The sequence below is a fragment of the Alosa alosa genome, chromosome 2, assembly GCF_017589495.1.
Source record: "Alosa alosa isolate M-15738 ecotype Scorff River chromosome 2, AALO_Geno_1.1, whole genome shotgun sequence".
Classification (NCBI taxonomy): domain Eukaryota; kingdom Metazoa; phylum Chordata; class Actinopteri; order Clupeiformes; family Clupeidae; genus Alosa; species Alosa alosa.
The window spans coordinates 26481802-26491801 of NC_063190.1; the positions used below are offsets into that span (position 1 = coordinate 26481802).

Genomic DNA, 10000 nt, shown 5'->3' on the forward strand with positions numbered 1-10000 from the left:
GTGAAGGCCAAGGCTAAGTCTCTAAAGTAAAGTCCTTTAGAATGTCCTGATTCAGTGACACAGAAGAAAAATAGGTATAACGCAATGCGAGATGAATCAGTGACCAATGAAAAGGTTTCTCCATTACAGCATGATGCAGTCATCCTACCCCCCACAAACAAACACATACATTGTCTCATTCTCTTTCTCACTGGCCTACATAAAACTGCACACATGCACACACACACACACACACACACACACTGCTTCCTGTCCTGTGTGCTATAACATAAATATAAGCTATTGTAATACCCATCACACTTCCTCGCCTAAAAGCACACACACAAACAACGCACACACACACACACACAGACACAGTAAGTCTCTCTCTTTCTCATTCTCTCTCTCTCTCTCACACACACACACACACACACACACACACACACACAGTCTCTTTCTCTGTCACATGCACAGATGCATGTGCTATGGGTGTGGGTATTAGGCAGTGGCAGGTAGTCTGAGATCCAGCAGCGATAGAACACACAGGAGACCCAGGATACAAATGTGGCCCCCTGGAACGCCAGATAGCGATCAGCTCCAAAAAAGCACATGCCTTGAAGTCTCATATTCCTACAGGACCCTATCTGATAAGGGCTCGGCGACGCACAGGCACATTGTTTTCACTCTCTCTCTCTCTCTCTCTCTCTCTCACATCCATTGTACTGCCTCTCCCCCCCTCTAAGTGTGTGTATGTGTGTGTATGTGTACCTGTGTACGTGTATAAAATTCGAGCGATGAGATTCCTGCCCCCAAGGGGACAGGAAGTGGGAAGCAAGCTAAAAGTTTCCTCAAGTTTTGCAACAACACCCAACACCTCATCCCAGACCTTCACACACACACACACACACACACACACACACACACACACACACACACACACACACACACATTGTATTAATCCCTCTGTCACACTCACATCCATACATGATACTTCCACACATATTTCCCACACAGGAATATACACAAATGCAGACACACACAAAGGGAATACCTCATCACCATTGTCTACCATGAACAGTAGATCAACTATGCACATGTACGAACATATAATACAAACACAATAGAGTGAGCATTTTCATTTCCAATAGGCCGATAAAAAGATAACAAAACAAAAAGATAAAACAAAACGATGAAACGAAAAGGTAACAAAACGAAAAAAAGCCAGGCTAAAGATAAAAGCCACTAAAAGCCAGCTAAAGAAAAGAGGCTAAACGATAAAAAGCCAGGCTAAAAAGATAAAAAGCCAGGCTAAAAAGATAAAAAGCCAGGCTACTATTGTAGTATGTTTCTTTAGTGGAATGGCCATGGTAGTGTAGGTTCCATATCTAGACACAATGTGAAAATGGCTGCCTTAGAGTGAGCGCAAGGAAGGTGGATATGTCATAAAAAAAACATCAACATGTGAACACGGTTGATCTACTGATTTTGTCAGACGTCAATAAAAACAGCTCACGATCATTCTCTGTCTAGCTACATTTGATGTTCATAAACAAGACAGAGCATAAAGTTAAATGTAAAAGACTGTACGTTTACATCATGCCCTCAATGGTTTATGGCACATCTGTAAGCTTTTACAATCTTTTGATGTCAACCTGAATCTATTCTAAAAAGGTTTTGGATCTATATAAAAGCATTCATATAAAAGCATTTTAATCTACCAGACCACTGCTATTATACCTGTTCTAGATAGGGCTGCTTGCATTACACAATAATCAAACCACTGGGAGACTTTTGCTATGCTCCACAGTATGAAGAAATAGGTCATAAAATACTTGAGAAAGTACATTATGATTGGGAGGGCTTAACTTCCATCAAACTCTATACTGTACATCCGAATACATACTGTACTGCCTGAACGAGCAACCACAGGCAGTTTCTGGAGTAAAACGACTCCATTACATGCAATATCTGCTATTGAGTGGCCAGCCATTTCAATCGATGGTAAACTCCCTGTGAACCCACACCGTGCTTCAAGAGGCCGGGTGTTCCACCGGGCAAGCCTCGCGCCACCTACCCTGGCGTCACCGCCGACTGTCAACAGCTCAAAGTGGACCGATGAAAATGCACAGCACTCGCGACTGTCACTTTTTACTAATCCAATTAAAAACTATGAACAGTCAAGCGTGTGAAACAGAGTGGGGGGGGAAGGGGGGGGAGCTTAATCAACATTAATCACTTTTCCGGGTGTAGCCAGCCAGTCCGTAACTCAAGACCGCTCGATGGTGTTAACTGTAGCATGTCCAAGATGGCAGCGTCTACAGCAGTCAACAAAACGTGCACCAACATCCCAACTGTTGTCAGGACAGTCAAGAAAGAAAAGAAAATCGTTCAAATGCTAATGTGTTTGTTTAGCTGTTTATTTCAAGTTGTAAATCTTTGATTCATAAACTTCTTAAAGAAAAGACTGTGAAAAAGTCAATAAAATTGAGTTGAATTTAATCTATCTAATGTAATTACTTTTTTAAGTACAGTACAGTAAAATAAAATAGATAATGTAATTAAATAAAGTCCAATTTTGATATTTATATATATTTGTATACCAATTTAAGTGCAACTTAAGTGATTATTTTGTGTTGATGAACCTTTCTCCTCCAAACAAATGGAATAAACTCATAATAATGTCAAGTGCTGAAAATTTACAAGGCGCTTTATAATTCCTGCTACGTGGTGGTCTTGAAAAACAATCAATTACCAACATTTTCCTATAATGTGTCAACATTTCCGGAGAGGAAACCAAATTAAAAAACAAGCTGGCGGAGCAGAGCAGAGTGAGGTTCTGTGGGGTCAGCCCAGGAATCGGAGACAGCGCCACACCGTGCGAAGTGGACCGGTCTACCAGGGTGGAAACCTGCAGACGGCTGCTGGACGCCCGTGTTAGCGGGCGTAAGCAGACATTTCCGCTGCCGCCACAGCCGACGACTCCAAGAAGAGTAGGAGGAAAAGGAGCTCTTCCCCTCCCAAGTGTTTGACTTTCCATCCACTCGGGCCGTGAGTCCAGGCGCGCGAGGCAACCAGCACAATATCTTTTGTTTCGGGTTCTTATTACACGGCAGTGTCGCCTTTTTTTCTCCACGCGTTCCTGCATGGGGCGAGCCCTACTGAGTGTGTGTGTGTGTGTGTGTGTGCATGTGTCTGTGTGTGTGTGAGTGTGTGAGAGAGAGAGAGAGAGAGAGAGAGATTGAAAAAAAAACTTGTTCACTGGAGTCGTTAGTACTGAACTCAGGCTTTTTTTTTCACGAGGTGAATGCAAGAGTACAGATTCTTTCTCCACCCCCCCTCTCTCTCTCGCTCCCTCCCCACTCTCCCCCCAGGGACACTTGAAGCCATTTGCTCATTCTGCCCCACTTTGCCTGGGTATTGTTGGGGTTCAAGCAGCTCTTTCCATGTGCAGGACAGGTGCTTCCTTAAATGAAATGATCCTCTCATCTAAGAATAGGATTAAGTGGACACATCGCATATCTTAATAGCACATTGTCTTGGAAGTGGAAATCACTCCTCTACACTTGCAGGATCAGTGTTTTTTTTCCATGGTGACATGTTGGGCTATATTTGTTGAGTTATATTTGTTGGGTTAAATTTGTTGGGTTAAATTTGAGGCATTTCCCAGACTTTATTCCAGTCGTATGACCCTACTCTACTTCTACTGTTTTTAATTAAGTAGTCATTATTATCAGCTATTCCTTGTACAAAAAGATTGTCTAGTTTATTTGTACATTCAGTCAACTCTTAGGCTACAGGGTGTCAGCTTAAAGTGTCCTCCCCATCACATTTAATGATGCCCAGCGGTTGTGTGAGAGTGAGAAAAAGTGTGAGCATGAGTGTGTGTGTGTGTGTATGTTTGTGTGTGTGTGTGTGTATTTATGAGTGTAAACATTGGAATGGGAGAGTGTTTGTGTCTAAGTGTGAGAGTGAGTGAGTGTGAGAGTTTGTGTCTAAGTGTGTGATTGAGTTTGTGCAAGTCTTTGTGTGTGTTAAAGTGTGAGTGTGTGTGTGTGTGTGTGTTTGACTCCCCCTCTTGTGTCGTGTGTACTGCACTGGGGCCTCCTCACAGACAGACCTACAGACAGACAGACTGGGAGACAGCACAAGTCCCCTTTCTCCACACACACACACACAGCACACACACACACACACACACACACACACAAAGAAAGAGAGACACACACACAAACACTGTTTTGGTGAGTCCCATTGGGCAGACAGAACAGATGGCAGTGAAAAGTCATTCACACGTTGCCACACGCTCCCCTCCCTAACCCCCCTTAGCCTCCCCCCCCCCCACACACACACACACACACACCCCCCCCACACACACACCTCTCGCCAACGGAAGAAAAAAACCCTGTCAGTGCATTCGCCGCCACCAATCACTCGCCACAAATCCCCGGCGACAGTGCTGCCGGGGCGCGGAGACGGCGCTAAAGTGGGTTACTAAGCACTTTTCATTCCCGGCGAGTTTCACAAATGTGCCCTTGTCATCTTTTAAACGGCCCTCATTAAATATTCATGCGCAGGAAGACACCTGCACGTCTCTCTGCCTCTCTCTATCGTGCACCCGAGCTGCTGAAACAACGCAGGATTGGTGCAGGGTGAGGGTGGTGGGAGGGGTCTTCTTTTTGGGGGTTGACACCGCCACTAGGAAGCAGCTCCTGCCCGGAGGGAGTGGGTGGGGTTTGGAGTCGGTCGGCGGCACGGTCACATGTTCGCTCGTTTGCCCGCGGCTCCAGTTCTCCTCCTCCTCCACGGGCAGGATGCTGTGACTGATCAGAGATTTGTTCGGCTCTGTATTCTCCGTTAAGTCGCTGAATGCGCTACAAGACCAAGTGGCAGCGCTGGTCCTAGGCTCACGACCAGTGCCAACAGTCTCCAACGGGCCCATTCTGTTGGGGCACAAGTCTCATGTCAAGGCCCACTGGGAAACACTGGGCCATAACCGTTGTGCAGCACAGATTTGTTTTTATTTGTTTGTTTGTTTATTAAGAAGAATAACAGCCTGAGTGATTGAGGGGAAGAGAGGGCCAGAGGTTGGTAAGTCAGGAAAACTTTGGACTAAAGTGTGAGTTGGGGGCAGTGTTTAAGGGGCTGAGTTGGGTGAAGGGTAGTTGCTGGTTGGATGGTGGGGGTTGGTGGGTGGGTGGGTGGGGGCAAATCTGATTTGAAATTTTTTAATGGGAAATGGTTTAAACAACAACAAAGCCACCAGCCCGGGTGAAAAAAAAGCGAGAAGGAAAAAAAAATGTACGAGTCAGGGTGCCTTTGAAGATATTTAATTAAAATCTAATCCTGCATTCTTAAAGGCTCACATAAATTAAGCTGTCAGTCAGGAGATTTATGCATTCACATTTGCATATTGCATACAATTCATCAATTACTCATGTTTGAAAGGCTCTCGTATCCCAGGGAGAGAAGCTGCCAGAGTGCCAACAGTGTGAGTGAGAGAGAGCGAGCGAGAGGGAGAGAGAGAGAGAGAGAGAGAGAGAGTGAGAGAAAGGGGAGAGCGAGGTGGGGCTTGCTGTGCCCACTGATGCCCAGGAGATGCCAGTCTCCATATGCCCGCGCATTCAACCAATACTGCTGAAAGCTCCACATCCCACTGTGCGCGGAGCCAGAAGCTGGCGCGGCTTTGTCTGCAAACGCACTCGCTGCTGCAGCCCAGACTCCGACATTATACTTTCCCCTCCTACAGGAGCCAAGCGAAGACGCTGTAAACGTCCAATGCCACGGCATATATTGGAGCACACAGAGAGTAAGCTCTCTGGATACAACAGCTTGTGTGAATAAGAGCAAAAAAAAATCATATGGCTCCCCGGGCTCCTAAATAAACTCAGAGGCAGTGCTACCAGTTAGCATGCAGCATGCAGTGCAAAGCACTGCCCGCGTCTAAAAGTCACCCGATATAAAGCAATGGCACATGTAATGACTGACGGCATTCGTATTATGATAACAGGAGTGATTTGCACTTTAATTTGGTCAGCGTGGACAATAGGTCAGGCTCTGAGTGAGGGATCTGTGTAATAACTAGGGAGGGAACGTGAAAGAGTGGGAGAGTGGGGATTAGGATCTCCCGAGGGCATTGGCCAGGCTGAGCAAGACGGGCGCCACCATTGCTATCTCAGGCCGGCCACTCGAGCATCTGCCATGTTTATGCACTGCCATGACCGGTGGAAAACGCAAACACCTTCCACTGGAAACAAGAGAGCAAAGACGAGGCCCGCTACTGCAGAAGTAACAATGCTTCATTGATCCAGTAAACAACTGTTGTGTTCACACATTTCACTGAGTCCAGTCAATTAGCTGTGGACTAGTGAAAGGAGAAAAGGGACGGCCGGCCCTTGTGGCTTGTGAGAGCTCTTCAGGGTTGAGTCACGGAAGCCTGACAGGGCCAATTTACTTTGAAGGAGATTCTCTCCTGTTTGCACAAGTTTTTTTGATTCCAGGAGCCTCCTGATAGCGTATCATTCGGCACTGACACACTAAACCAATGATGATTCATCAGAACTGGCTGTCAATCACACTGAAAAACACACACACACACACATACACACACACACACACACACACACACACACACACACACACACACACACACACACACAGTGTCCTCACATCCGTAACTTAAGCAACCCAGAATGGGTGCCAAGTGTTCAGAGGCAACCGAGCAGAGGACAGAGAGTCGTATGGAAGTGAGGGATGAAGAGAAAATAGAGGAAGAGGAAGAAAGAAAAAGCAAAGCTGCTACAAAGGGAAGAGTAACATGCTGAGATGAGCAGTGAAGTAAAAGATAGATAGAATAGATAGATAGATAGATAAAGAGAGAGAATAGAAAGACAGTAAGGGAGAGTGAAAGAGAGAGAGAGAGAGAAAGAGAGAGAGAAAGAGAGAGAGAGAGGGCATCCGCTACGGTTCCTTTTAAAGTCAGCGTCTCTGGGCTCATGCTGAGCAGTCCCAACCTTCATGTCAGCTCAGGGAGAGACGTGTCATGCCTGTTCACACATCACACTGGCGGGGGCTGTCAGAGAGCTGCCGATGCCCCGGACTGATGCCTGCCTGACCGCCCGCCCGCCCGCTCGCTCTCCCCCCCCCTATCGTCCCGGTCCGAGGAATGGCCACAGTCAGCTCCAATCAGCCACGCGCTGCGGACGGCATCTGCCCGCGTCAGGCCGAAGGTTAATGCAACCCCGGTCCAGGCGCAGGGTCCTGGGCATTCACGGCACGCATACAGAGCAGAGGGATGACCGAGGGGGTCAAGCACACATGGGTGGACATTAAAACAGCTGCATTACACTGCTACAGTGCAGTATCATGTGCTGCATGAACATGTGCCATGAAAATGTGCTTCCTAATATATGCAATGTATACAGCGTAGGCCTAAGTGTGTTTGTGTGTCTGTGCATGTATTCCTGTGTATGTTTGTGTGTGTGTTTATTTATGCAGCGGTGCATGTGTCTGCATGTGTATCTGTGTCTCGGTGTGTGTGTGTGTGTGTATGTGTGTGTGTGTGTGTGTGTGTGTGTGTGTGTGTGTGTGTGTGTGTGTGTGTGTCTGGATGCATTAAGTCAGCCACATCCCATTTTTATGCCAAGCATTACTCACCAAACGAGCGATATATATTTACTCCTCCCCCTCCTTGACGATTCAAGTGAACGTGAGAAAACACACACACACACACACACACACACACACACACACACACACACACTCCCTCTCGTAGGGAGCAGATGGGGTTAAGCGCGCGCACAAACACCTGCGTGCCAGCGGGTGTGCCGCTCGGAGAGGGCAAGGTCACACTTGCTCCCCTGATGCACATTCTTCTTTTATCATTTCATCAGCGAGTGAATTGAATGTTTGGAGCAATTCAATATGTGGAGGATTAGGGCCATTTCCCCCCACTCTTAATTTGGACAGGCTGACTTACTGGGCAAGGGGAAGCAGAGGTGCCAGGGTTGGGGGGGGGGTACAGTATGTGTGTGTGTGTGTGTGTGCATGCGTGTGTGTTTGTGTGTGTGTGTGTGTGTGTGTGTTTGTGTGTGTATATTTGTGGGGGCGGGTGAGCGGTTGGCTTTGGCTGCCTCCACAAGGCCCCATTATCCTGATTGCTGATTGTCCGACACACACGCTGTCGTTAGCGCTAACAGGCCCTGCCACATGAATGCTGAGGAAGGATGGATGAGGGGTGAGGGGGAGGGGGGGGGGAAGGAGGGAGGGGTAGAAAACAAGGTGATGCAAACAAAACAAACCAACAAACAACACCTTGCGGCCTTGGCGCACGCTCACTGAGACGCAACTACATCACAGCCCACCTTCTCTGACCGAATCAGCTAACGGCGTCTGGGGCAAAGGGTGAGGAGTTGGCCCGGGTGAGAAAGAGCAGCCTGGGCCTCAGATATCAGCCTGGGGACAAACTCTCTCTGGAACAGGTTAGAGTCCACACACACACTCACACACACACACGTGGGGCTATGGAGACTTTCTCCCAGTCCGCCTCTGGTGTGAAGGATCGCAGGGCTAAACGGGAGTGTGTGTGGGAGGGGGGCCCTGTGACACTACCTTTCTTTTAAACACAAAATATTGCACCATGGCACCCTCACACACCCACCCACCCTCTCTAATGCCCAACCCCGAAACTGGCCAGGCCCTGCGCCCAGAGGTCCCACACCGCTCCCTTTGTTCTAGCTCATTACACCCAGGAATCCCAGCTGTAACACTTTCATTAAGACAGAGAGGGGGGGCAGGGAGCCATTTTCAGTTCAAGAGGTGAACCTCTACTGGTCCCCTGAAACCATCCAACCTGTCCTACATGTGGAGGAAGAAAAAAAGAATTAAGAGAAATGAATGGATGGATGGATGGATGGATGGATGGATAGGAGATGGTGGTGATGGAGAGAAAAAGGAGGGGGTGGTGAAGGAAGAGACAAGGAAGAGAAGGGGGAAGGGATGGGACTGTGTCTCTCTCTCTTTCTCTCTCTTCTCTCTCTCTCTCTCCCCTGAAGAGGAATTTGCACTCGGCTGGATTTCCTTTAAGTGCTGTTGCCTGCGACTGACACGGCCTAGCTTTTAGCTTAAGTAGCCGACGCTCATAATTTTTCCACACCACCCACCACACACACACACACACACACACACACACACACACACACACACACACACACACACACACACACACACACACACACACACACACACACAGGCTGTGGCACTCCCACACATTGAATAACACACAGGAGTCTGCCCCTCCTGCTGTCCACCACCATTGAGTATTGAATAAATGTCAGGAGTCTTCCCTCCTGCTGGCCACAGGGGCAGGTTGGCCAAAGAGGAGGAGGAGGAGGAGGAGGAGGAGGGTGTCGATCTTCTCTTCCTCCTCTCTCTGTATTTATGGATAGAGTGAGAACGGGTGGGGATGTAGGGGGCGGGTGGAGTTGGGGGTGGTGGTAGTGTGTGTGTGGGGGGGTGGGTTGCAGTTTGTTTGTGGCCCATTATCTGAGGCCATCAATCAAAGCCATGGGCTACAAGTCTTTGGCCGCATCATCCGAGTGCACACAGGGAATGCGTATGCATCCCAATGCTCTGGTGATTACACACAAAGTGGGAGCGCGACTCGTGTGCACGGACATGGACATGACCGAGCCTCTTTTATCTGAGCAAAAAGCCTGGAGCTGGAACATCTTCATTTGGGGAGAGTGTTAGGAAGTGACTGTGTTCCTAATGTGACAGCCCAGTGCATAATGACACACATGTTGAGGGTGTGTACTTGTAGAATTCATTAATGTGTTGCAAGACGGAGAGAGAGAAGATGTTCCATTGCATTCATATAAGTGAAGGACACGTGAGTCAATATGTGTGAGTGTGAAGAGACACAGAAATAGAGAACGAGGGAGGAAAAGACAGAGAGAGAGAGAGAACGAGAGAGAAACCGGTCAATAGAGAGTTCAACTCCCCAGTGCTCAGCAGGTCTACTGCA

General features: G+C 47.9%; 1 protein-coding gene across 5 annotated transcripts in view; it reads right to left on the reverse strand.

Moving 5' to 3' along the window:
- dacha (dachshund a) overlaps nucleotides 1-10000 on the reverse strand; it is a 147369-nt gene that overhangs the window by 78981 nt on the left and 58388 nt on the right. The window lies entirely within an intron of this gene.